Source organism: Dendrobates tinctorius, unplaced genomic scaffold (assembly GCF_039654945.1).
Source record: "Dendrobates tinctorius isolate UK_male_01 unplaced genomic scaffold, ASM3965494v1 ptg000063l, whole genome shotgun sequence".
Classification (NCBI taxonomy): Eukaryota; Metazoa; Chordata; class Amphibia; order Anura; family Dendrobatidae; genus Dendrobates; species Dendrobates tinctorius.
In genome coordinates, this window is record NW_027361731.1 from 4,132,904 (window position 1) to 4,159,572 (window position 26,669).

A 26,669-nucleotide genomic window follows, 5' to 3' on the forward strand; every position below is an offset into this window, starting at 1 on the left:
CGTTTTGGGAACCTTCTAGATGTACCGCGGTCACGGATCGAACTGTCCGTTCTGCCCACGTGAATATCTTTTCCGCCAGTGCCTGAAGTGGTTGATGTCTGGTTCCTCCTTGGTGTTTCAGGAATGCCACTGTCGTCGTATTGTCGGATAAAATGCGGACATGACGACTCTTTAGTACCGACCGGTTTCTCCGCAACGCTTCCCAGACCGCGAAGAGTTCCTTGAAATTGGAGGATCTGGCCTTGATGCTTGCTGGCCACTTCCCCTGGAAGATCTTCCCTTCTATGTGGGCTCCCCATCCCCATGCACTTGCGTCTGTGGTGACTACTACGTATGGAGAGGTTGTCCAATGCACGCCCACCTGAAGATTCCTGGCCTGTAACCACCAGCGAAGGGACTCCTTTACTCGTCCTGAGAGTCTTAGGGGTTTGTCTAGCGACGCCTGACTCCTGTCCCACCTCGCGAGAATTACTCTTTGTAACAACCGCGAGTGGAATTGGGCCCAACGGACACACTGGATGCAGGCTGTCATAAGGCCCAGGACCTCCATTGCTTCCCTTATGGAGCATTGACGCTTCAACAGACCTCTGGTTCTGGCCTGAATGGACTTCTGCTTCTGCTCGGGTAGCCAGGATATTCTGTCGGCTGAGTCTAGGAGGACTCCCAGGAATACCTTTCTGGTGTTTGGAGTGAGGTCCGACTTCTCCCAGTTGATCACCCAGCCCAGGAACTCCAACACAGTAGTTCTTCGGATCCTGTCTCGGATGAGCGCTTCCTTGGATCTTGCCACCAGTAAGAAGTCGTCCAGGTACGGCACAATCACAATACCCTGATCTCTCAGGTAGGCCACCACCTCTACCACCAGCTTTGTAAAGATCCTGGGAGCTGAGGCCAGCCCGAATGGAAGACCCTGAAACTGAAAATGGCAGGTCCGGGCTGGTGAACTGATCGCAAACCTTAGTAGGCTTTGGGATGAGGGATGAATAGGAACCTGATAATATGCCTTTTTTAGGTCTAGGGTGCACATAACTGCGTCCCTGTCTATCAGAGGAATTGCGGATCGGATTGACTCCATCCGGAACCTCCTGTATCTGACCCAAGCATTTAGTGGCTTCAGGTTTATGATGGTGCGGGCCTCTCCGGATTTTTTTGTAATTACAAACAGGGAAGAGTAGTGACCTTTCCCTCTTTCTGATGGTGAAACTGGTATTATGACCCCTGAGTCTAGCATGTCCTGAAGATCCGACCACATTGCGGAGTCCTCCTGGACGACAGTGGGGGCAATATATCTGTCGGGGGGAGGAGAATAGAGCTCTATCCTGTAACCCTCTCTGATGGTTCTGAGAACCCACTGATTGTTGGTGACTCGCGACCAGTTTGCTGCAAAGTGGCGAAGTCTCCCCCCAATGCCTATGGCGTCATTGTCTCCTCGACCTAGATGTCGATGCAAATGGGGGATCTCTGCTCTTCCCACTTTGGCTGAAGGAGCCTCTGTAGGAGCTTCTATTAGACCTCGCCCGGCCCCTAAACTCTGACTGTCCTCTGAAGAAGGAGCCTCTCCGAAAGGACTGGGACCGTCTGGGCTTTTCTTCCGGGAATCCCTTATTCTTATCAGACACCAGCTCAAGGATATTATCCAGGGCTGGACCAAACACCCTCAGACCCGAGAAAGGGATGGCACATAACTTGGCCTTAGAAGGGTTATCTCCCGACCAGGATCTAAGCCAGACTGCTCGCCGGGCCGCATTAGAGAGGGAGCTGTTTCTGGCCGCAAACCTAACTGATTCCGCCGACGTATCCGACAGGAACGCCGTGGCTGATTTCAAAAGAGGAAGAGATGCTAGAATCTCTGACCTCGGGGTCTTGTTGGTTAGGTTTTCCTCCAACTGCCCCAACCACAGGAACATAGACCTGGCCACCGAGGTGGCTGCTATGTTGGCTCTAATCAGGGCCGCCGACGTCTCCCATGTTCTTTTTAACAAAACGTCCGCCTTTCTATCCATTGGGTCTCGAAGACCGGACGAGTCCTCGGCTGGGATAGCCGATTTCTTCGTAACCTTGGCAACCGGGACGTCGATCTTAGGGACCTCTTCCCACGCCCGAGTTTCCTCGGGATCGAAGGGCAGTCTATTTTTAAAGTTTCGGGAGAGTGTCAACCGACGCTCTGCTTCCTTCCACTCCTCCTGGATCATTGCTTTGATGTGCTCGCTCACAGGGAACACCACCTGTTTGCGGGACACCAGTCCTCCAAACATTAAGTCCTGTCTGGACTGTGGCTTAGGGACTTCTTCCATCTGCATGGTATTTCTGACCGCGTGTACCAGCTCGTCCGTATCCTCCAGTCTGAACAGGTACTTTCTGTTCTGTTCCTGACTATCCCCCAGGATCTCGCCTTCTTCCTCCTGATCTGAGTTCCGGAAATCGGATTCCTCGCTAGGGCTCGCCTCTGATACTGGGACTGGTTCCCACCTCGGACGCTTGCGACCTGGCCCAGGGCTGGGGGATCGACGGGACGTAGAGGCCTGAATCTCTTCCCTTATCAGCGACCTCATTTCGGAAAGCAGAGATGGCTGTTCCTCGCCTATGACCCTGGAGGTACAGGGACCGCATAGGGTCTTGCTATAGGTGTCTGGCAGCTTTACTCTGCACACCGGACATCTGACTGATTTGGCGGTAGCTTTCGCCGGGTCCTTTCCCGAGGGGGACTCAGCCGGGGTTCCCTTTTCCTAATAATAAAAGGGGCACCTCATCAGATCTGGGCTGTGGGGACGAGTGGGGAGGGTGGTCTGCGCTATGCGCACTTACCCCTCCACCAGATGCAGTGTTGCCTTCCATCCCCTGGCGTCCGATGCAGTCACACAGCCTGGAACCGCCTGTGACGACTCTGGAGAAGGCTTTGGTCCAGGAGCGCGCGCGCCCTGGATTTGAAACCGGCGTCTGACGTCACCGGATGTGACGCTGGTAAGCCGCGCCTCCACTTCCTGCCGGGCATCTGCGCGCGACCGCGCTCGGCGCGAGCCCTCCGGCTTCCACTGCCCAGCGTCAGCGTCGTTCTGCGGGCTCGGCCCGCCGCCCCGCTTCTGTCGGTGCCCGCATGGCCAGCCGCCTGCGGGGAGCCGACCCGTCCTGGAGCCGAGAGCCCCCCCACCGGGAGGAACGGCTCCCTCCAGGAGCGCCGTCCTGCTCCTGGCCTTTGGAACCGAGGGACTCCCCACCGGGAAGTTTCGGCTCCGGGACCTCTTGACAGGGGAAGGATTGGACCGGCCGCACGATCCCCTGGGTCCCTCCGGTAAGCTCTCGCGTGTCCCTCCGTGCAGGGACAGGAAAAACACTGAGGGAAAGGGGGTGGGACATGGCCTTTTAACCTCTCGTGTGCTTTCCTGTCCCTGTAAGGAGGAGGAGGACGTCCTCCATAGTGCTGTCAGGTGGACGTCCTGGAAAGTATAACTGGCAGAGATTGAAGCTTCCCAGGGGTTTAAGAAACTCTCCTAGAACCAGAAAGAGGCCACCATCATTAACCCCATGTGTGCAGGTCAAAACCTGCACTGAGCTCCAGACATTAACCCCTGACGTGCAGCTCAAAAACCTGCATTGAGATCGTGACACACACGTGGTCAAAATTGTTGGTACCCCTCGTTTAATGACAGAAATTCCCACAATAGTAACAGAAATAACTTCAATCTGACCAAAGTAGTAATAAATAAATGACAAGTGTATATTCCAAACAGCGCTCAGAAATAGGAGAAGAGGTGTCCTCCTGCAGGATTTTGCTGTAAGTATACAACAATTCTAATGCTAGAAGTAAAACCCCGCTGCGAGACAGTGTCCTTAATTTCACAAAAGTAGCAGTGTACTTGTGAATTAAATGTCAAAATACCGCCACACATATAAAAATGTTAATATATATGCATGCAGTTGTAAGCAGGAAGCCGCAAGCTCCCGAAATGCGTAGGATTAGGACCCTATCTATATTTCTATACAGCTGTTTACAGGTAGGGGTATGACATCACTAACTCTATTATATGCGGTCATACCACTTGGGTCACTTGGCAATAATATTCCACAGACCTGCCACCGGCCGGGGCAGCGTCTGGTGTACACTATCATTGCCCAAACTTAACCCTATAAAGCCTTCGGAATCCTTAGATCCACGGTTACGTGCTGCTAGAGATGGACTTATGGAGGTCAGTGCTAGGAGCTCACAGAACCTAGTTACTTTATATAAGCTTCCTGAAACATTATAAACACACTCCACCCACTCCCTTCAGACCACTAGGCTTCTACAGCATCGCCGCGTGTCTCTGGCAGCTTCTGGCGGCGGTCTCCGTGCACCGACACATCGGACTCCACCCACCCATGACGCATGTTTCAATGCTGACACAGACGGACACCTCCGTGCCCTCTACAGACAAATAGTGCCGGCCTTGCCGGCACTGTGTCCGGCCTTGACACAGGCCGGACACAGTGCACCCAACTTTCCTAACAGTAAGATCAGTGCACCCTGCTCTTCTAGCTACCCGCTACAAAAACCCAAGGTAATAGTTTGAGCCTCTATGTTTAAGTATATGCACTAGCATTAATACACATGTGGCGGCAGTCTGGTATATGTATTGTATAAGTACACCGCGGCTCTGGACTCAGTGCACCCAGCTTTTCTAGCAACCTATACCCAAAGTAGTAGTTGTAGCTTCTGTGTATAACTACACACATATGCATTAACATCTTTATACAGTTGTGGCCAAAAGTATTGACACCCCTGCAATTCTGTCAGACAATACTCAGTTTCTTCCTGAAAATGATTGCTAACACAAATTCTTTGGTATTATCTTCATTTAATTTGTCTTAAATGAAAAAACACAAAAGAGAATGAAGCAAAAAGCAAAACATTGATCATTTCACACAAAACTCCAAAAATGGGCCAGGCGAAGGTATTGGCACCCTCAGCCTAATACTTGGTTGCACAACCTTTAGCCAAAATAACTGCGACCAACCGCTTCCGGTAACCATCAATGAGTTTCTTACAATGCTCTGCTGGAATTTTAGACCATTCTTCTTTGGCAAACTGCTCCAGGTCCCTGATATTTGAAGGGTGCCTTCTCCAAACTGCCATTTTTAGATCTCTCCACAGGTGTTCTATGGGATTCAGGTCTGGACTCATTGCTGGCCACCTTAGAAGTCTCCAGTGCTTTCTCTCAAACCATTTTCTAGTGCTTTTTGAAGTGTGTTTTGGGTCATTGTCCTGCTGGGAGACCCATGACCTCTGAGGGAGACCCAGCTTTCTCACACTGGGCCCTACATTATGCTGCAAAATTTGTTGGTAGTCTTCAGACTTCATAATGCCATGCACATGGTCAAGCAGTCCAGTGCCAGACTGTAAACTCTATGTTGATGCCTTTGCCCAAAAAGCTCTACTTTTGTCTCATCTGTCCAGAGAACATTCTTCCAAAACGTTTTAGGCTTTTTCAGGTGAGTTTTGGCAAACTCCAGCATGGCTTTTTTATGTCTCGGGGTAAGAAGTGGGGTCTTCCTGGGTCTTCTACCATACAGTCCCTTTTCATTCAGACTCCGACGGATAGTACGGGTTGACACTGTTGTACCCTCGGACTGCAGGGCAGCTTGAACTTGTTTGAATGTTAGTCGAGGTTCTTTATCCAACATCTGCACAATCTTGCGTTGAAATCTCTTGTCAATTTTTCTTTTCCGTCCACATCTAGGGAGGTTAGCCACAGTGCCATGGGCTTTAAACTTCTTGATGACACTGCGCACGGTAGACACAGGAACATTCAGGTCTTTGGAGATGGACTTGTAGCCTTGAGATTGCTCATGCTTCCTCACAATTTGGTTTCTCAAGTCCTCAGACAGTTCTTTGGTCTTCTTTCTTTTCTCCATGCTCAATGTGGTACACACAAGGACACAGGACAGAGGTTGAGTCAACTTTAATCCATGTCATCTGGCTGCAAGTGTGATTTAGTTATTGCCAACACCTGTTAGGTGCCACAGGTAAGTTACAGGTGCTGTTAATTACACAAATTAGAGAAGCATCACATGATTTTTCGAACAGTGCCAATACTTTTGTCCACCCTCTTTTTTATGTTTGGTGTGGAATTATATCCAATTTGGCTTTAGGACAATTCTTTGTGTTTTTTCATTTAAGACAAATTAAATGAAGATAATAATACCAAAGAATTTGTGTTTGCAATCATTTTCAGGAAGAAACTGAGTATTGTCTGACAGAATTGCAGGGGTGTCAATACTTTTGGCCACAACTGTATGTGTGGTGGTATTTTGACATATTTATTTCACAAGTACACTGTTACTTTTGTGAAATTAAGAACACCCTCTCGCAGTGGGGTTTTCTAGCGTTAGTTCTGTTGTATACTTTCTGCAAAATCCTGCAGGAGGACACCTTTTCTCCTATTTCTTGTTTCTGAGCCCTGTTTGGAATATACACTTGCCCTTTTTCAACATTATTTGACAAGAGGTGGTTACTGTCACCCAAACTTAGCAGCCAGAAACTCAGGAGTGTGTCAAGCGCCAGTGGGATATATATACACATATACACACAGGGTGAGCCATTTATATGGATACACCTAAATTAAATGGGAATGGTCGGTGATATCAACTTCCTGTTTGTGGCACATTAGTATATGGGAGGGGGGAAACTTTTCAAAATGGGTGGTGTCCATGGCGACCATTTTGAAGTTGGCCATTTTGAATCTAACTTTGTTTTTCAATGGGAAGAGGGTCATATGACACATCAAACTTAGTAAGAATTTTACAAGAAAAACAATGGTGTGCTTGGTTTTAACATAACTTTATTCTTTCATGAGTTATTTACAAGTTTATGACCACTTATAAAATGTGTTCAAAGTGCTGCCCATTGTGTTGGATTGTCAATGCAACCCTCTTCTCCCACTCTTGACACGCTGAAAGCAACACCGCAGAAGAAATGCTAGCACAGGCTTCCAGTATCTGTTTCAGATACTGCACATCTCGTATCTTCACAGCATAGACAATTGTCTTCAGATGACCCCAAAGATAAAAGTCTAAGGGGGTCAGATCAGGAAACCTTGGTGGCCATTCAACTGGCCCACGATGACCAATACACTTTCCAGGAAACTCTTCATGTGGGAATGCTCGGACCTGACATCCATAATTGATGGTATGGCGTGGTATATGGGGTACAAAGATAGTGGTGCCATTCTTCATCTATGGAAACCTCAATGCCACTGGATAACTGAAATTGCTACATGATGATGTGTTGTCTTATTTATGCACTGAAGATGGCACGTTCCCTGAGTTTTTCCAGCAAGATGGTGCACCACCACATTATGGGTGTCAGGTCCGAGCATTCCTACAAGGAATCTGACCCCTTAGACTAGCATTTCTTCTCTGGTGTTGCTATCAGTGTGTCAAGCCACCGAGGGCGAGCGGACCTTGTGAGAAACCACCCCCTATACAGGGGCTCAAGGAAGAGACGAGTGTCTGACGACAAGGGACGTGCAGGAAACAAGACAAGATGTGATTTCAAGGTATCTTCATTAAGGTAAACTCAGGGTAACATCAGGTGCAAAACGTGAAAATAGGAAAACACAGCAAGGTGCGTGCGTGGGCACGCCAAGGTCCATGGCATGGTACGTGCCAGGTGGCATGCCTGGGTACAGGCTAGGGCTCGATGGCATCGGACTCTGGACAGCTGGCAACGATCGACAGGATCAGGGCATCATGCTGTGGACATCAGCTCCGGACATCAGGCTGCAGTCGTCAGGCTTACGATCGGCAGGTTCCAGGCATCCGGCAGGCAAACCAGTGTTCAGGCAAGGAGGCACGACAGAGCTCCAGACATGGTGCGTGTTAGGGAACACGCCAACGTCCAAGGCAAAGTTCAAGGCAGGGTGCGTGCTAGGGACACGCCAGAGTCCAAGGCAAGGTGCAAGGCAGGGTGCGTGCTAGGGACATGCCAGGGTCCAAGGCAAGGTACAAGGCAGGGTTCGACACACTAGGCATGGTGCATGTTTAAGGAACATGCCAGGGTTCAAGGTCCAAGGTTCTGCACGTGCAGAGGGGCACACCAGAGTTCAGGCTAAGGCAAGGGCCTGCGCAAGCTAGGAGACACGCCAGGGTTCAGGCTAAGGCCTGTGCGTGCAAGAGGGCACAGGCTAAGGCCTACGCGTGCTAGAGAGCATGATAGGGTACATGGCAGGACCTGCGCGTGATTTTTGAGAAGCACGGAGAGGTATGCCAAGGAGCAGGCTAGGGCTTGCGCTTGCCAAGAGGGCACGCAATGCACAGTGCAGAGACAGTGAGAGTGCAAGGAAGCACTGAGCACGGCTGAGGCACTGGCTAGCTGGTCGGGCTGAGGCTCAGACCGGCGGGCAAGATTGAGGCGAGCTCGGCTGTAGCACAACAGGTGGACACAGCTTAGTCACTGGCCGATGAGCACGGCTGAGGCACAAGCAGGCGGGCATGGCTACAGCGGGCACGGCTGAGGCACAGACAGGCGGGCGAGGGAAGGCCAAGCGCGTGCAAAGGGCACGCAAAGAAACAAGGCAAGGCAAGAAACAAGGCAAGACAAGGCTAGGCAAAGTACAGAACAAGGAGCGGAACATAGGCAGAAGCACAGAACCGGGTCAGAGAGAGTATAAGACTAGCGGCGGAGCGTAGGCCGAAGCCCAGAGCCGGGTCAAGGGAGAACCTTGAGACTAGCCAGGAAATGTGCTAGAGAGCACAATAGGACAGTATCTAGCAGCAAAGCATAGGCAGAAGCCCAGAGCCGGGTCAAGGCAGAACCTTGAGACTAGACATGAAATGTGCAAGAGAGCACCAGAAGACAGAGTAAGGAAAACCAGGCAAAGGCAGGGAACGTGGAAGTACTACAAGGCTAAGAATACCAAAGGCAAGACATGGCAAAACAGGCAAAGGCAGAGAACATAGGAATTACTACAAGTTAAAGAATATCAGAGACAAGACATGGAAAAACAGGCAAAGGAAGAGAACCTAGGAAGTACTACAAGGCAAAGAATAGCAAAGACAAGACATGGCACAAAAGACAACACAAGACATGGCACGGGACAAGAGACAGAGTACAAGCACAACAGGGCAGAGTGCAGGGGCACAGAATACAGGGAGCGACCGAGCAGACCAAGCAGCCATGCAGGGAAGCAACACGATACTCAGGCCCTGAGCATAGGAAGGGGCGGTCTGATATTGGGCATTAGCACCTGCACTTCCGGGTCAGGACCAGGAGAGGACTTCCGGTTCAGTTCCTCCAGGATCATAGAGAGGCTAGCTAGATCAGATTCTGCTGGACCATAGAGAGGTTCACATGATCAGGGCCTCCAGGACCATAGAGACAATCACAGCAGGCAGAGCAGAGATGGGCATGCACACAGCCACGGCATGAGGTGAGGTGCGCATGCACACTGCTCAATTAGTGATGCAGCACAACGGTCATGAGGTGCACGTGCATACTGCTCCAGGGATCATGTAGCATAATAGTCATGAGGTGCATGTGCACACTGCTCCAGGGGTCATGCAGCATAATGGACATGACAGATATAACAGTGAGGTGCGCGTGCACACTGCTCCAGGAGTGCGGCATATCAAACATGGCGGGCATGACAGTTTTCTTGTGAAATTCTCAATAAGTTTGATGTGTCACATGACCCTCTTCCCATTGGAAAAAATAAAGTTGGATCCAAAATGGCTGACTTCAAAATGGCCACCATGGTCACCACCCATCTTGAAAAGTTTCCCCCCTCCCATATACTAATGTGCCACAAACAGGAAGTTGATATTACCAACTATTCCCATTTTATTTAGTTGTATCAATATAAATAGCCCACCCTGTATTTAATAATAAATAAAAAAAACTATGAAAATGAAGAAATGAAAGTCAGACACTGATTTTCAACCATGATTCCACGGAATTTTTTAAATAAAACTCATGAAATAGGCCTGGACAGAAATGATGGTACCCTTAACTTAATATTTTGTTGCACAACCTTTTGAGGCAATCACTGCATTTAGATAATTACTTTAACTGTCAATGAGACTTCTGCACCTCTCGACAGGTATTTTGGCCCACTCCTCAAGAGCACACTGCTCCAGTTTCATGTTTGAAGGTTGCCTTTTCCAGACGGCATGTTTCAGCTCTTTACAATTGTGCTCAATAGGATTTAGATCAGGGCTCATAGAAGGCCACTTCAAAACAGTCCAATGTTTTCCTCTTAGCCATTCTTGGGTGTTTTTAGCTGTGTGTTTTGGGTCATTATCCTGTTGCAAGACCCATGACCTGCGACTGAGACCAAGCTTTCCGACACCTTGCAGCACATTTCTCTCTAGAATCCCTTGATAGTCTTGAAATTTCATTGTACCCTGCACAGATTCTAGACACCGAGCCAGATGCAGCAAAGCAGCCCCAGAACATAACAGCCTCCTCCATGTTTCACAGTAGGGACAGTGTTCTTTTCTTGATATGCTTCATTTTTTCCGACTGTGAACATAGAGCTGATGTGCCTTGCCAAAAAGTTCCATTTTTGTCTCATCTGTCCATAGGACATTCTCCCAGAAGCTTTGTGGCTTGCCAACATGTAGTTTGGCAAATTCCAGTCTGGCTTTTTTATGATTTTTTTTCAACAATGGTGTCCTCCTTGGTCATCTCCCATGAAGTCCAATTTGGCTCATACAACGACGGGTGGTGCGATCTGACACGGATGTTCCTTGAGCTTGAAGTTCACCTTTAATCTGTTTAGAAGTTTTTCTCGGCTCTTTTGTTACCATTCGTATTATCCATCTCTTTGATTTGTCAATAATTTTCCTCCTGCGGCCACGTCCAGGGAGGTTGGCTATAGTCCCATGAATATTACATTTCTGAATAATATGTGCAACTGTAGTCACAGGAACATCAAGCTGCTTGGAGACGGTCTTATAACTTTTACCTGTAACATGTTTGTCTATCATTTTCTTTCTACTCTCCTGAGACAACTCTTTCCTTCGCTTCCTCTGGTCCATGTTGAGTGTGATACACACCATGTCACCAAACAGTACAGTGAGAATCTGTAGCCTCTATACAGGCCCACTCACTGATCCCAAGATTTTAGACACCTGCGATGCTAATCAGTGGACACACCATGATTTAACATGTCCTTTTTGCCAGATTATTTTCAGGGGTACTATCATTTCTGTCCAGGCCTATTTCATGAGTTGTATGTTTTTAAAATTCTGTGGAAGCATGACTGAAAAGCAATGTCTGACTTTCATTTGTTCATTTTCATAGATGTTTTATTTATTATTACTTTTGCTAGATTCAAGTTATTTCTGTGACCATTGTGAATTTTTCTGTCATTAAACGAGGGGTACCAACAATTTTGACCACCTGTGTATAGATTATAACCCTCAGTGAGTTAATTTATAAAATGGAATCACTTTATGGGATTTCGACTATTTTGGTTTTCTGTCATTTAGTTATATTAGGGCTTCTGCATATGGTGTGCCAATCTCATCTGGGATCTGTTCCTGGTGTCCAGCTGGAGTAATCTGCTCCCTACTTCAGCCGATTGGAAAGTACCACACCCTACTAAAGCTCAAAGCATATCGCCGGAATCTGCCAGACACAGCGCTGTTCTCCTCTGGTTCAGTCCTCTGTGCTCAGCTCACGGCTTGTGTATTTGTCTCCTGCTGTGACCGTGGCCCGTTTACTGACTACTCTTGTGTCTTCTGATTCTGTATTCTGTCCTTCTCACATAAGTGAGGCAGGACAATCCCAGCACAATCAAACTATCAAACAGAATGAACAGGTAAAAAAAGACATAGAATAAAGAAATATATTACATCCTCAACAACAACGTATGAACGAGGGGAGAACTCCAACAGTAAACCGGAGATGCACTCATTAACCCCTTACTGCCATGTGACGTACTATCCCGCCCATGTGCCCTGGGACTTAATTCCCAGGGACGGGATAGTACGTCACAGCGATCAGCGGCGCCCACGTGGTGAGCGCCGCTGATCGCGGCCGGGTGTCAGCTGTCTTGCTGGAGTAATCTGTTCCTTACTTCAGCCAATTGGAAAGTACCACACCCTACTAAAGCTCAAAGCATATTGCTGGAATCTTCCAGATACAGCGTTGTTCTCCTCTGGTTCACTCCTCTGTGCTCAGCTCGCGGCTTGTGTATTTGTTTCCTGTTGTGACCGTGGCCCGTTTACTGACTACTCTTGTGTCTTCTGAATCTGTATTCTGTCCTTCTGGTTCTTACCCAGCTACCTGACTATTCTTCTTGCTATCTAAGGCTAGTTTCACACTAGCATCTGGCCGAGGTGCAGAGGGCTGCGGGCTTCTTCCATGAAGCTCTGCCCCCAGCCACGCCTCCTCCGTTCTGCTCCACCTCTGTATCTTTAGCATTAGGTACGCAGGCCGTGCCAATGAATGCAGATGTCTCCGCATGCGTCTTTTTGATGGTGCGACGACCTGCGCCAAACGCAGCATGTTGCATTTTGGTGCGCTCGCCACACCGTCAAAAAGACACATGCGGAGACACTAATGCTAAAGATAGGGTACGCAGGCCACGTGCCGTCAGAGGCGGGGCAGAACGGAGGAGTCGCAGCTGGGGGCGGAGCTTCACGTTGGAAGCCCACAGCCCTCCGCACCTCGGCCAGACGCTAGTGTGAAACTAGCCTAATACCACAATTCTTCTTACCATCTATCTCCACAGAATAGCATGTATCACCATGGTCCAAGCCTTGGGGTCCCAGTGTAAGTCCAGATCCATGTAAGGGTGTTAAAGGGCGATGAGCAAGGCAATCCTTGGGATATGGAAAGCAGAGAAGATAGTGCCAAGTATGTTCATGGTGGACATCTTTTGAGCTGCCAGGTGACCACAAACAGTGCTCCCAATACTCTTGTGTCTTCTCATTCTGTCCTTCTGGTTCTGACCCAGCTACCTGACTATTCTTCTTGCTATCTAATACTACAATTCTTCTTACCATTTAACTCCACAGAATAGCAAGTAACACCATGGTACAAGCCTAGGGGTCCCTGTGCAAGTCCAGGGGTCCCTGTGCAAGTCCAGATCCATGTAAGGGTGTTAAAGGGCGATGAGCAAGACAATCCTTGGGATATGGAAAACAGAGAAGATAGTGCCAAGCATGTTCATGGTGGACATCTTTTGAGCTGTCAGATTACCCAATACATTGTGTCTGCAAACTATTCCAGCTAGATCTGCATTCAAATAGCTAAATGGCGCTCCTCCCCTTCTGAACACCGCCATGTGCCCAGACAGTAGTGTACAATCGTATGTACGGTATTGTGCGAAGTTGGAAAATAATTTGTAAGATCCATTTGTTTTCTATTATCCTTTGTGAATAATTCCAAAGTTATCACCACATAAAGTGACACACATCTGATTTTAAAAATGGGGCCTGATTAAGAACACAAAACTGGCTGCAGGAAGAGGCTAAATCACAGCATTTTGGACACCAACTACAGTAATCAAAAACTGACTAAAGACAATAACAGATCTACTGAAATGATCTTCATCAGTAATAAATGAGTAACTAGTGGTGAAACCTCTCTGGGGTAATTACCGTATGGGTCTCGGTGACTTCACAATCTAAACTATCGTATGGTCCAATATTTTCTGTCAGATGAGTTTCAAGAAGAAATATTACACATTTAAAGAGAACTGTGTATAATAGTGCAGAGCTGAGATCTCGTAAAGGGAACCTGTCAGCAGGATTGTGCACAGTAACCTACAGACACTGTCAGGTTGGTGCCGTTATACTGATAACAATGATACCTGGTGATGAAATCCGTCTTGTGGTTGTTACATAGTAACATAGTTTTGAAGGCTGAAGGAAGACCTTATGTCCATCTAGTTCAGCCTATTTTTAGTGCAGCTGTTCTGCATTGTTGATCCTGGGGAAGGCAAAAAACCCACAGAGTAGAAGCCAATTTTCTCCATAGGGAAAAAAATAAATTCCAGACTCCTATGCTGGGTCAACCATCTACCTATAATATTATGTTATTCGTAACCTTCTATACTGTTACTCACAAGAAAAGCATCCATTCCCTTCTTAAATTCATTCAGTGAGTTGGCATCACCACTTCCTCAGGAAGAGAATTCCAGAGCCTCACTGCTCTTACCGTGAAGAAAACTCTTCTATGCTGGTGCAGAAATTGTCAATTGTTGTTTAATCTGTAGTTGTAGTTTTTAGTTAATAAGATTCTCGTGCTCTGGGGTGGGACTGTGGGCAGGGCTTTATGCGGTGCTCTGATTACATATGCATCTGTATTGGCTTATGACAGGTCACTGATCTCTCACTGATCTGCCCCTCATTTTTACATAATGCATATAATAGCATTGATATTATTGTTGATAATGCCTATTATATTGTGGCTATTGTGAGGTTTAGAAAAAAATTACATCCAGCAAAATGTCACCGGCGATGGTGGCGCCTGCGCAGTAGCATCTATAAGTAAGAGATAGATGCTATTGGACAGGTGCTGTCAGTGTCATTTTGCTGGATGTAAATTTTTATTTTCTCAGCCTCACAATAGACACAATATTATAGGCATTATCAACAATAATATCAACACTATTATATGCATTATGTAAAAATAGGGGGCAGGTCACTGAAGGATCAGTAACCTGTCATAAGTCAATACAGATGAATATGGAAGCAGAGCACCACATAAATCCCCACCCGCAGCCCCACCCCAGAGCCCCACCACAAAGCACAAGAATCTCATTAACTGAAAAACTACAAATAAAGACTAAACAACAACCACAAGACGGATTTCATCACCAGGTATCAATGTAATCAGTATAACAGCGCTGACCTGACAGTGTCTGTAGGTTACTGTGCACAATCCTGCTGACAGGTTCACTTTAAATTTAGATCTTAGGCATTTGGAAGAGGCGATGGAGAGCTTTTTTTAAGACTATCAGGGAGTTACAGACTTGCATAAGTGAGCTAGTTTGATTGTAGTTGGATTAGCCTATCATACAGAATGAACAGGTAAAAAAAAGACATGGAATAAAAAAATATGTTACATCCCCAACAACAACGTATCTTTGAGGGGAGAACTCCAACACTAAACCAGACTTGCACTCATGTATGGTGGACCATTGGAGCTACTATGAGTCATGACCAGAATAGTAGAGAAAGTATTAGCACCCCCCATTTCAGTCGAGATTGTGCAGTAATCTGAATTCTTTAGCATCGAAAACATAATGGAATTTTTGACGTGGAGTGAAACCAGGGCTCGAGCCATGCCAACACATCTCCTGCAGGCGAGAATAAATGTACAGGGGTTGCACAAAATAATGGAAACACCTAACGTTTTGGCATCATAATCTTCAAACATGTTATAAACATGCAAACCGAGACATATGGTAATGTTTTGTAGTTGATTATTTGTGTTATGTGATATGTGTATGTAATTTAACTGTTTCTTTTGCAGAATTGTAAGAACATTGATGAGAACCTGATATCAATGGCAGACCTCTCGGATTTTCAAAGAGGCCAAATTGTTGGTGCTCGTATGGCAGGCACTAGTGTAACAAAGTGCCCGAATGCTTGGAATGTCAAGAGGTACTGTATCCAAAGTAATGACTGCGTTTGAAAGAGAAGGAAAAACATCCGCAGCAAAGCACAGGTCTGGCCAAATGTCAAAGTTGACTGAGAGAGACCGTCGGACTCTAAAGCGAATTGTGAGAGAGGATCGCAAGACCACAGCTCCAAAAATCACTGTTGAGCTCAATGAACACCTACAGAACCCAGTTTCCAAGAAAACTGTTCGTCGGGAACTGCACAAATCTGGATTCCACGGAAGAGCTGCAATTTGAAAACCGCTGCTCTCAATGACAAATGTTTCCAAGTGTTTAGAGTGGTGTAGAAACCTCCAGAATTGGTCCCTCGAGCAGTGGAAACATGTGATATTCTCAGACGAATCATCGTTTACCCTGCTTCCGACCTCCGCCGAGTGTACTTTGGAGACAGCCGAAAGAAGCATTCCATCCAGACTGCCTTCTCCCAACAGTAAAACATGGTGGAGGTTCTGTGATGATCTGGGGTGCTATTTCGTGGAGATCCACTGGGCCAATGATATCCCTTCATGGAAGAATTAACAGCCAAGATTATTTAGGCATTTTGGGCGACCAAGTGCATCCTATGGTTCAAGCACTGTTCCCGGAGGGGAACGCCATCTTTCAGGATGAAAATGCACCAATTCATACAGCTAGAATCGTTAAAGCATGGCACGAGGAACATTCTAATGAAGTTGAGCATCTCATCTGGCCCCCACAATCCCCAGACCTCAACATTATTGAGCATTTATGGTCGATTTTAGAGATTCAAGTTAGACTTCGATTTCCGCCGCCATCGTCGCTCAAAGAACTGGAGGGTGTTTTAACTGAAGAATGGGCTAAAATTCCTTTGGAAACAATTCACACCTTGTATGAATCCATACCTCGGAGAATTGAGGCTCTAATCGCCGCAAAAGGTGGACCTACACCATATTAAACTAACTTTTGTTGATGTTTCCAGGTGTTTCCATTATTTTGTCCAACCCATGTATATATCTTTCCTGTATCAAACTCATTTGAACAGTTTTGGGCGAAGGAGAATGTTGTGGTCTGGAGGCAAAATGGTGATCACACAATTGTGATACGACCGGACTAAACGACCGATAAAGCAGCCACAGCCGGTGACTGAGAAGAGTCTGTGACTTCTCTGCATTTAGTGGTTACTACTCACCTGGGTAGTCATATGTAGGAATCTCCTCTTTACACCGCTCATCACCCCTCACATATGTCTCTGTAGTATTAATATGGGTCAGATCTTCACCCTGAAACAAATATTGTAAAAGTCACAGACAGATGGAGAAGTCCCATCTATGATCAGCTCTAATCCTGCCATCCCCACCGGTATCATTACACAAGTATAAAACATATAATACTGGTGGATAAAACAAGATTGAGCACAAGACCTTCACAGCCGTCTACACATCATAGGGGGGATCTCATGACACCTTCTTTCCATCTACCTGATGATCCCGAGGAACATTGGGATCTTCTTGTTTACAATCCTGTGGAAGAAGAGGACGGGGACATCTCTCTGGTGTTGTCCTCTTACTGGATGTATCTGGAGGAAACACATACAGGGACTGAATTCATTCTTTATATACAGATAATTATAGACCATGTGTATTTAGTCCTGTCTATTACCTGGTGATGTGAGGGGCTGGGGAACCTCCATCATGACGTCCTTGTACAGATTTTTGTTTCCTTCTAAATACTCCCACTCCTCCATGGAGAAATAGACAGCGACATCCTGACACCTTATAGGAACCTGACACATACAATGATACAATCATCCCCCCGATCCCTTCATAGCGTTACTGTGTAATGTCCCAACATTCCCAGTAGTGTCACCTCTCCAGTCAGCAGCTCAATCATCTTGTAGGTGAGTTCTAGGATCTTCTGGTCATTGATGTCCTCATGTATCAGGGGGCGAGGCGGTGGCCCTGTGATTGGGCTCAGGGTTCTTCCCCATCCCTCAGACACAGGGTCCTGACAGCGCTCACTAGAGGTCTTCTTCACCACTGTGTAATCCTGGTTATGGAGAGACACATTAATGAATTTCACTACAGACATTTCCAGAGTCCTCACCTCTCCAGATCTGTCCATCTGTTATTCCCATAGATAAGAATGATGTAATGTGACGTCATCAGAATCTCTCACCTCTCCAGTAAGATGGTAGAGGATCTCTAGGGTGAGGTGTAATATCCTCTCCGCCATCTTGTCTCTGTCCATATCCATCTTTGATGGGTAAATCAGGAAAATTCTCTTATATAGAAGATCTTCACTGAGAGGATCCGATATTGTAGAGACCTGAATGAGAAGAAGATGAGCCGATGTAACATCGTAAAAATCCTGTGTAATAATACAATTACTGGAGATAATAAGTGAAACATATGAGGAGATTTATTACTTTACAGTATTTAGTTTTCTTCTTTACATCTACTAATAAAACCTATATATTTAGGCCACAGACAACAAGCAGTTTCCTCCTCGGAGTCGGCAGCTGAATACGTTTCTCATAGACTCATCTTCCATAACGCTAATTCTCGTCTCATTACCGACACTGGAATCGGCATTAGCAATACTGCAGGAGATATTCATTACACGTGACAGGAGAAATAACTACTTCATGATGAGGACGACATCTTCATCTTCTACTACGGCTCTAGAAACATACAGTCATATGTAAAAGTTTGGGCACCCCTATTAATGATAACCTTTTTTCTTTATAACAATTTTGTTTTTTGCAACAGGTATTTCAGTTTCATATGTCTAATAACTGATGGACTCAGTTATATTTCTGGATTCAAATGAGGTTTATTGTACTAACAGAAAATGTGCAATCTGCATTTAAACAAAATTTGACCGGTGCAAAAGTATGGGCACCCTTATCATTTTCTTGATTTGAACACTCCTAACTACTTTTTACTGACTTCCTGAAGCACTAAATTGGTTTTGTAACCTCATTGAGCTTTGAACTTCATAGCCAGGTGTATCAAATCATGAGAAAAGGTATTTAAAGAGGCCACTTGCAAGTAGTTCTCCTATTTGATTCTCCTATGAAGAGTGGCATCATGGGCTCCTCAAAACAACTCTCAAATGATCTGAAAACCAAGATTATTCAACATAGCTTTTCAGGGGAAGGATACAAAAAGTTGTCTCAGAGATTTAACCTGTCAGTTTCCACTGTGAGGAACATAGTAAGGAAATGGAAGAACACAGGTACAGTTCTTAAGCCCAGAAGTGGCAGGCCAAGAAAAATATCAGAAAGGCAGAGAAGAAGAATGGTGAGAACAGTCAAGGACAATCCACAGACCACCTCCAAAGACCTGCAGCATCATCTTGCTGCAGATGGTGTCACTGTGCATCGGTCAACAGATTCTAGAGATGTTCTTTAGGTGTAAGCAGCAAGAGTGGGCAAACATTGGTGTCAAACATAATACCCAGACAGCGCGCCTACTGCTGGGGTGTTATTTTGGTTGCCACCCAAAGAACAGTGGGAGTAAGATCAAGGGATGAAGTGTATAATTGTGTGTTATCAGCATAAAGAAGGTACTAAAAGCCAAATCTGCTGATGGTCTGTCCAATTGGGGCCATCTAGAGAGAGAAGAGAAGGGGGCCAAGGACAGAGACCTGAGGTACCCCGACAGTTAGAGGAAGAGGAGATGAAGTGGAGCCAGTGAACAAAACACTGAAGAAGCGGTCAGAAAGATAGGAAGAGAACCAGGAGAGGGCAGTGTTCTTAATGCATAGTGACTGGAGCCTAGAGAGTAGGAGACGGTGGTCAACAGTGTCAAAAGCTGCAGAAAGGTTGAGAAGAATGAGCAGAGTGGTCACTGTTACATTTTGCTGTCAGAAGGTCATTGGTAACTTTGATGACTGCAGTTTCAGTTGAATGAAGGGGGCATAAGCCGGATTATGAAGGGTCTAGGAGGGAGTGAGTGGAGAAGGCGGGAGTAGACTAGGCGCTCCAAGATTTTAGAGCTGAAGGGGAGATTGGAGACTGGTCTGTAGTTGTTTTTGCAGGATGGGTCGAGAGCGGGTTTCTTTAATATTGGAGTAAAGATAGTGTTAGAAGGAGGATGGGAAAATGCCGAAGGAAAGAGAGAGATTAAAGATTGCAGTTAGGGGAGTTGTGACGACCGGAGAGAGAGACTGGAGGAGATTTGAGGGAATGTAGTGCATGTAGTTGGACGAGAAGAGAGAAGTTGGGAGACTTCTTCTTCTGTGATGGGATCAAATGTGGAGAGTGAGCCAAGGGAAATGCAGGGAGAGATCAGAGTCACAGCAATTGGTGGTTGGGAGCGGATTTCCTGACGGATGTTATTTATTTTCTCTATAAAGTGGGAGGCCAGGTCATGAGCACAAATGACTGTGATAGGGGCTTGTGGTGTCAAAAAGTTTCTTAGGGTTGTTGGATAGTGAGATCAGGATGGTGAAGTAGGTCTGTTTGGTGAGGTGAAGGGCAGAGTTATAGGTTCTAAACATAAATTTGAAGTGGATGAAGTCTTGTGGTGTGTGGGTTTTCCTCCACAAGCGTTCAGCACTCCTAGAGCATCGCTGGAGAAGTCGAGTTTGCGATGTGAGCCAGGACTGTTTTACTCTGTGTTTGGAGGTTCTGAAGGTGAGGGGCGCTACTTGGTCAAGCATGCTTCTGAGAATGTTATTGTAGTGATGAACAGCCAGATCAGGAGGAGGAGATTGGGGACAGTGATGAGTGTAGTGAGTCTGAAAGTATAGGAGGGTTAATGGCTTGTAGATTTCTGAATGTGTGGTAGGTAGGAGTGTGCTGGGGTGGGCGAGGATTTGTGAGTGAGAAGGAGAGAATGTTGTGGTCAGAGAGGGGAAGCGGTGAGTTATTTAGGTAGGAGATTGAACAAAGCTGGACAAACACCAGGTCAAGGGTGTTACCATCCTTGTGTGTCTCAGAGGTTGAGAGCTGAGAGTGGCTAGTGTTAGAAGTTGGGATGCAGATATGGAAGTGGGGCTGTTAATGGGGATGTTGAAGTCCCCTATTATAAGGGTTGGTAGTTCTGAGGACATGAAATGTGGAAGCCAGGCTGATAAATGGTCAATGAGGTGGGAGAATGAGCCTGGGGGGCGGTATATGACCGCTACTCTGAGGGAGAGAGGACGGAAGAGCCTGATGGTGTAGACCTCAAAAGAAGGGAATGAGAGTGATGGAACTGGGGGGATGACTTGGAAGGTGCATTGTGGAGACAGGAATATGCCAACTCCACCACCAAGTCTGTTTGTGGGTCTCGAGGGAATGGGAGAATTGTAAGCCACCATGGGAAATGGCAGCAGGGGAGACAATGTCAGAATCATGGATCCAGGTTTCAGTGAGGGCCAACAGATTCAGAGAGTTGGTCAGAAAGTAATTGCGCAGGAAAGGAAGCTTGTTACAAGCAGACTGTGGATTCCAGAGGGCACAATTAAAAGAAGGAGATGAGGGAGTGCAAGTAATATTAATAAGATTAGTATGGTTTTGATATGAGGTAGGGTAGGGGTTGAAGTTGGGGGATGATGGACCAGGGTTGGGGGAGAAGTCCCTCAAAATCAGTAGGAGTAGGAAGATAAAGAGCAAGTAGTTATTGGAATTGTAAGAAGTTTTTTTCTGCAATGTGTTTGGGCAAGATGGGCTGAGGTTTTTCAGGAAGGTGAGAAGTGCATGGGAGCTGTACATGGGAGAGGGAAGTATAGAAGGGCTGATGTGTATGAGTCATGCTGGAGGGGGATGGGGCGGTGAATGTGGATGGCAAGAGAACACATGAGGATAGAAATAAATCAAATAGTTAAAAGGGAGAGCCAAGTGTGTTTTACCTGACTCCTGCCCTGACTACCTGCCATGGAATAACTGCTTTTGCTTGATGCTTAGCTAATGTGATGCTCTGCTGAATGCGTGCACCCCACAGAATGTTTCTAAATGTATAGGTCCCAATACAGGGACAAGAGAGGGATTGTGGGAGCTGTTTGTTATAAATTAGAAACAGCTGCTCAACACATCCTGGTGTGGAATAGATGATCAAAGATGCTAGTTCTGATTCCATCTCTATGCTATGACACCTCTCCCAAGATAACATCTACAGTGACCCCCACCCACGGATATACAACAGTAAGTACTGAGAACAATGTAATGAGGCGTTCCGAATTAAACTAGAAAATAAATTGTCACACAATTCCATAGAGGTGTGGTCAGGCATGAAGCAATTAACTGGGTTTATGGCAAGGCCAGAGAGTGGGTAAGTCCATCTGCCCATGGCTAATGAAATGAACGAGTTTTTCAACAGAATAGGGGATGGAGCAGGGGAACAATCAGAAGGAATTGACTTTGGGGGATAAACTGCTCTCTCTGTCTCCTCAAGCGATGTGAGGAAACAGTTTAGTAACCTAGTCATTGGCAAAGCAGCTGGGCCTGATGGCCACAGTCCACGAGACCTTAGAGCATGCGCAAACCAACTGTGTAATGTCTTCCAACTCCTGTTTAACAGGAAACTCCAATTACAGAGAGTACCAATGCTGTGGAAGACCACCTGCCTGGTGCCGGCTCCCAAGAAAACTTTTCCGACTTCCCTACACGACTATCGCCCAGTGGCCTTAACATCGCATGCTATGAAGTCATTGGAAAGAATAGTACTTGCCTATTTGTGTCCGAGGGTGTGGGCCTACACTGACCCCATACAGTTTGCATACCAGCAGAGATTGGGGGTGGATGATGCGGTAATTTCTCTGCTACATACAGTACATTCATTCTTGGACAATGAGGGAAATGCAGTGCTTTCAATAACTTACAGCCGCCCTTATTACGAAATAAGTTGACTGATAAGGCGGTAGATGAGAGGATGGTGAATTGGATAAGCGACTACCTAACGGACAGTCCGCAGTTTGTAAGGATGGGAGAGGTGGTATCTGGCAGTGTGCGGAGCAGTGTTGGAGCTCCTCAGGGTACAGCGCTGTCGCCCTTCCTCTTCACATTGTATACAGCTCTTGCAATATTAAATCAGATCTCTGTCACCTCCAAAAATTCTCAGATGACTCATTGATTGTTGGGGGCATTGTGGGGGACCGGGGGGAAGAAGAATATAGAAGGGTGGTTTCTGACTTTGCAGACTGGTGCCAGAATAACTGTCTAGAACTAAATATGAAGAAAACCAAGGAGATGGTGGTGAGTTATAAAAGGAAAAAGGATGATTACTTACCGATCACTACTGCTGGCCAGGAGGTGGAGATGGTTGAGAGCTACAAATATTTGGGGGTCCACCTTGACAGCAAACTTGATTGGAGGTGTCATACGGTGAAGGCTTACAAGAAGGAAATGAGCAGACTGTACTTTTTACGGAAGCACAGGTAATTTTTGCTATCATTTGCTGTACTGTGCGAGTAGCTGACGCAAATAAGCTCAAACTTATCAAGAAGGCAAGCGCGCCTGTTGGACTCCATCTTGACTCTTGAGGAGGTAGTGGAAGATAGGATTCAGAAGAAGTGTAGGGCTATAATGAACAATAATGCACACCCACTATACGAGCTGTTCTTTAAACAGAAGAGCACATTCAGCAGCCATCTAATCCTACTAAGGTGCAAGAAGGAGAAATTCAGGAAATCGTATGTGCCTACTGCTATGGGGAAATATAACAATTTCCCAAGGGTGAAAGATGACAATGACCTATGGCTGGTGCACTAATAGCAATGATCAGAGATTTAAGAACCTGCACTTACACAAATTTGTTTGTTACGTAATGTGGTTAGTCATGTGGAAGATCTGTGTCTAGGAATTACTTTATGTAATGCTGTTTGTAATGTTGCAATGCTGTTTGTAACGTTGCTGTAATACCATAATTTCCCTTGGGATCAATAAAGTGTATCGTATCGTATTGTAACAGATGAATTATAGCTAAGGAGTTTGAAATGATTACCAGTACAAAATGCTTGCTGACATAGAATAGAGTGAACACATGCAAGATGGGTGGTCAGTGCAGGAGTTGAATGAAATGATTACCATTACACTTTAGACTAAAGTTACATGAAATCACTGATTTTGGGGAGTTTGAGCAACTATATAATGTATTTGGGGTCCTCCCGACAGATGATGTCAGGGCAGAGAAGGATCTGGCATCCTGAATTTCAGAGGATAATTTGTTTGTTCTTCCTGTAGATAATCCTCCTCTAGAGGAGTCTGGAGGCGACTCTCTCATACAGACCACAGGAAAGCTGGAATATTTGGGTGTATGGGGGAGTCGGGAGAGATAGCCGTCTGCCAAATGACCGTTCAGCCAACACTTCTCATGTGTATGGGGCCGTTAGTATTACACTGACAGACAGTGATGATACACGGCACTACAGTAGTACAGTGCATCACCGGAGCCATCAGAGGCTTGTATGTTGCATGATCGCACCGATAAGAGTTGTTTAAAAAAAGGGTTAAACGTGAAAAAAAATCAGAGTTTTAGTAACAAGAAATATCTTTCACTATATGGAAAACAGAGTCACTGCACAATGTTAGTTAAGTTACGCTCATAACAATTTTACCATATTCTAATATCCTATACACGGTGTAGATAGAAATCACAGCAATAGCTGGAATTGGACCCCCAAAGGATAAAATAAATATATATATTAAAAGGGGTTGTATTCACTCAGGTGCAACGGGAGGACAACAGGAGGCACGTTCCTTTAAAAGTTCATGTGGATTTATTGCTTCATAAACCCCAGAAGCACAAACAGAAAATAAACAGCCTTTAGATCAGGCAAAACAAAGTATAAATGTCCATAGCAGGGCTCCGCTCCGCCAAGCATGTGGGCACACAGGATGGGATAATGTCCAGTACTTCAGGTTCGGTCTGGAGCCAAACACACACAGGAGGACTTCTCCCTCCCAACACACAGACCATGTGCCAAACAACAGCCTCCATTATACAGTATAGGCTGTAAACACACCCAGAAGTGAGGTATGTGGGTAGCCAGACCTGCACGTCTCTCATGACTACCCGCAGCCTAGATCCAGGTGCAACATATTAACCTCCTAGTGCTTTAATGCACTAGAGAAACACTCCAGGCTACATCACAGAGACAAGCCATCTGTGCATCACAAACCTCCCATCGACTAATATATAAAGCTCAAAGTGTGTATGTATGTATGTATATGTATGTGTGTATGTCCGGGATTGGCATCCGCACCATCGCAGCTACGGCCACAAAATTTGGCACAGTCACACATCTGGACCCCGAGAGCGTCCTAAGCTATGTTGTGAGGCGAAATTTTAACCCTGCACGTTCCAATTCACCAAACAATTTTGCCTCTATCTACATAATGGGGAAAAAGTGTGTGCGTGTCAAGCCCCGCCCCTAATTATGAAGTCATAATGCTCCTATCTACATAATGGGGAAAAAGTTTGTGCGTATCAAGCCCCGCCCCTCGTTATGATGTCAATTGTTGCCATGGCGACACTGATTCATCATAGGTTGCAAGCCCCACCGCTCATTATGATGTCATAATGGTTGACTATGGAATGGAGGATGTGTGATGGGTATATGGGCTGTGGGTATAATAGATTTTTAAAACAATAATGCCTCATCAGAAAAGGAAGTCCATGGAACGAAGGTCAGCTGATGCAAAAAGAAAAGCTGCATTACGGGCCAATGAAAAATGTGAAGACCGAGAAACAAGGCTGACACACATGAGAATAGCCACTGCTTCCTCATGAGCCAATGAACTTTGAGGAGAGGGAAGCGAGGCTTGCAGAAAAGAGAAGAGCTGCTTCCTCAAGGGCCAATGAACTTTCTGAGGAGAGGGAAGCGAGGCTTGCCGACATGAAAACAAGAGCTGCTTCCTCAAGGGCCAGTGAACTTTCTGAGGAGAGGGAAGCGAGGCTTGCAGACATGAAAACAAGAGCTGCTTCCTCAAGGGCCAGTGAACTTTCTGAGGAGAGGGAAGCGAGGCTTGCAGACATGAAAACAAGAGCTGCTTCCTCAAGGGCCAGTGAACTTTCTGAGGAGAGGGAAGCGAGGCTTGCAGACATGAAAACAAGAGCTGCTTCCTCAAGGGCCAGTGAACTTTCTGAGGAGAGGGAAGCGAGGCTTGCAGACATGAAAACAAGAGCTGCTTCCTCAAGGGCCAGTGAACTTTCTGAGGAGAGGGAAGCGAGGCTTGCAGACATGAAAACAAGAGCTGCTTCCTCAAGGGCCAGTGAACTTTCTGAGGAGAGGGAAGCGAGGCTTGCAGACATGAAAACAAGAGCTGCTTCCTCAAGGGCCAATGAACTTTCTGAGGAGAGGGAAGCGAGGCTTGCAGACATGAAAACAAGAGCTGCTTCCTCAAGGGCCAGTGAACTTTCTGAGGAGAGGGAAGCGAGGCTTGCAGACATGAAAACAAGAGCTGCTTCCTCAAGGGCCAGTGAACTTTCTGAGGAGAGGGAAGCGAGGCTTGCAGACATGAAAACAAGAGCTGCTTCCTCAAGGGCCAATGAACTTTCTGAGGAGAGGGAAGCGAGGCTTGCAGACATGAAAACAAGAGCTGCTTCCTCAAGGGCCAGTGAACTTTCTGAGGAGAGGGAAGCGAGGCTTGCAGACATGAAAACAAGAGCTGCTTCCTCAAGGGCCAGTGAACTTTCTGAGGAGAGGGAAGCGAGGCTTGCAGACATGAAAACAAGAGCTGCTTCCTCAAGGGCCAGTGAACTTTCTGAGGAGAGGGAAGCGAGGCTTGCAGACATGAAAACAAGAGCTGCTTCCTCAAGGGCCAATGAGTCATCTCAGCAGAGAGAAGGCCTACTTGCCACTAGGAGAATTGCTATTTCTTCCACCAGGGCACAGGAAATGGTTGGAGATTTGAAACATGCTGCCTTTTGTTACCAGTCACACAAACTATCAGGATAATCCTACAGTTCAGATAGGAAAAATGGATGTGGTCTGCATGTACTGCAGTGCTCTGAAATGGAAAGATGAACCACCAGGTTTATGCAGTGCAAATGGCAAGATAAAACTTCCACCTCTCCTGTCACCACCAGATCCCCTAAAGTCTCTGATGACAGGTACCAGTACAATATCAAAGCATTTCTTGGACAACATCAGGAAGTACAACTCCTGCTTCCA

General features: G+C 46.3%; 1 protein-coding gene and 1 pseudogene across 2 annotated transcripts in view; both read right to left on the bottom strand.

Annotated features, from left to right (window-relative positions):
* The window catches only part of LOC141094145 (uncharacterized), a 217,938-nt gene that overhangs the window by 149,546 nt on the left and 41,723 nt on the right, over positions 1-26,669 (bottom strand). The gene's annotated exons all lie outside the window — the stretch shown is intronic.
* Positions 1-26,669, bottom strand: part of LOC141094158 (uncharacterized) — a 44,452-nt pseudogene that overhangs the window by 7,200 nt on the left and 10,583 nt on the right.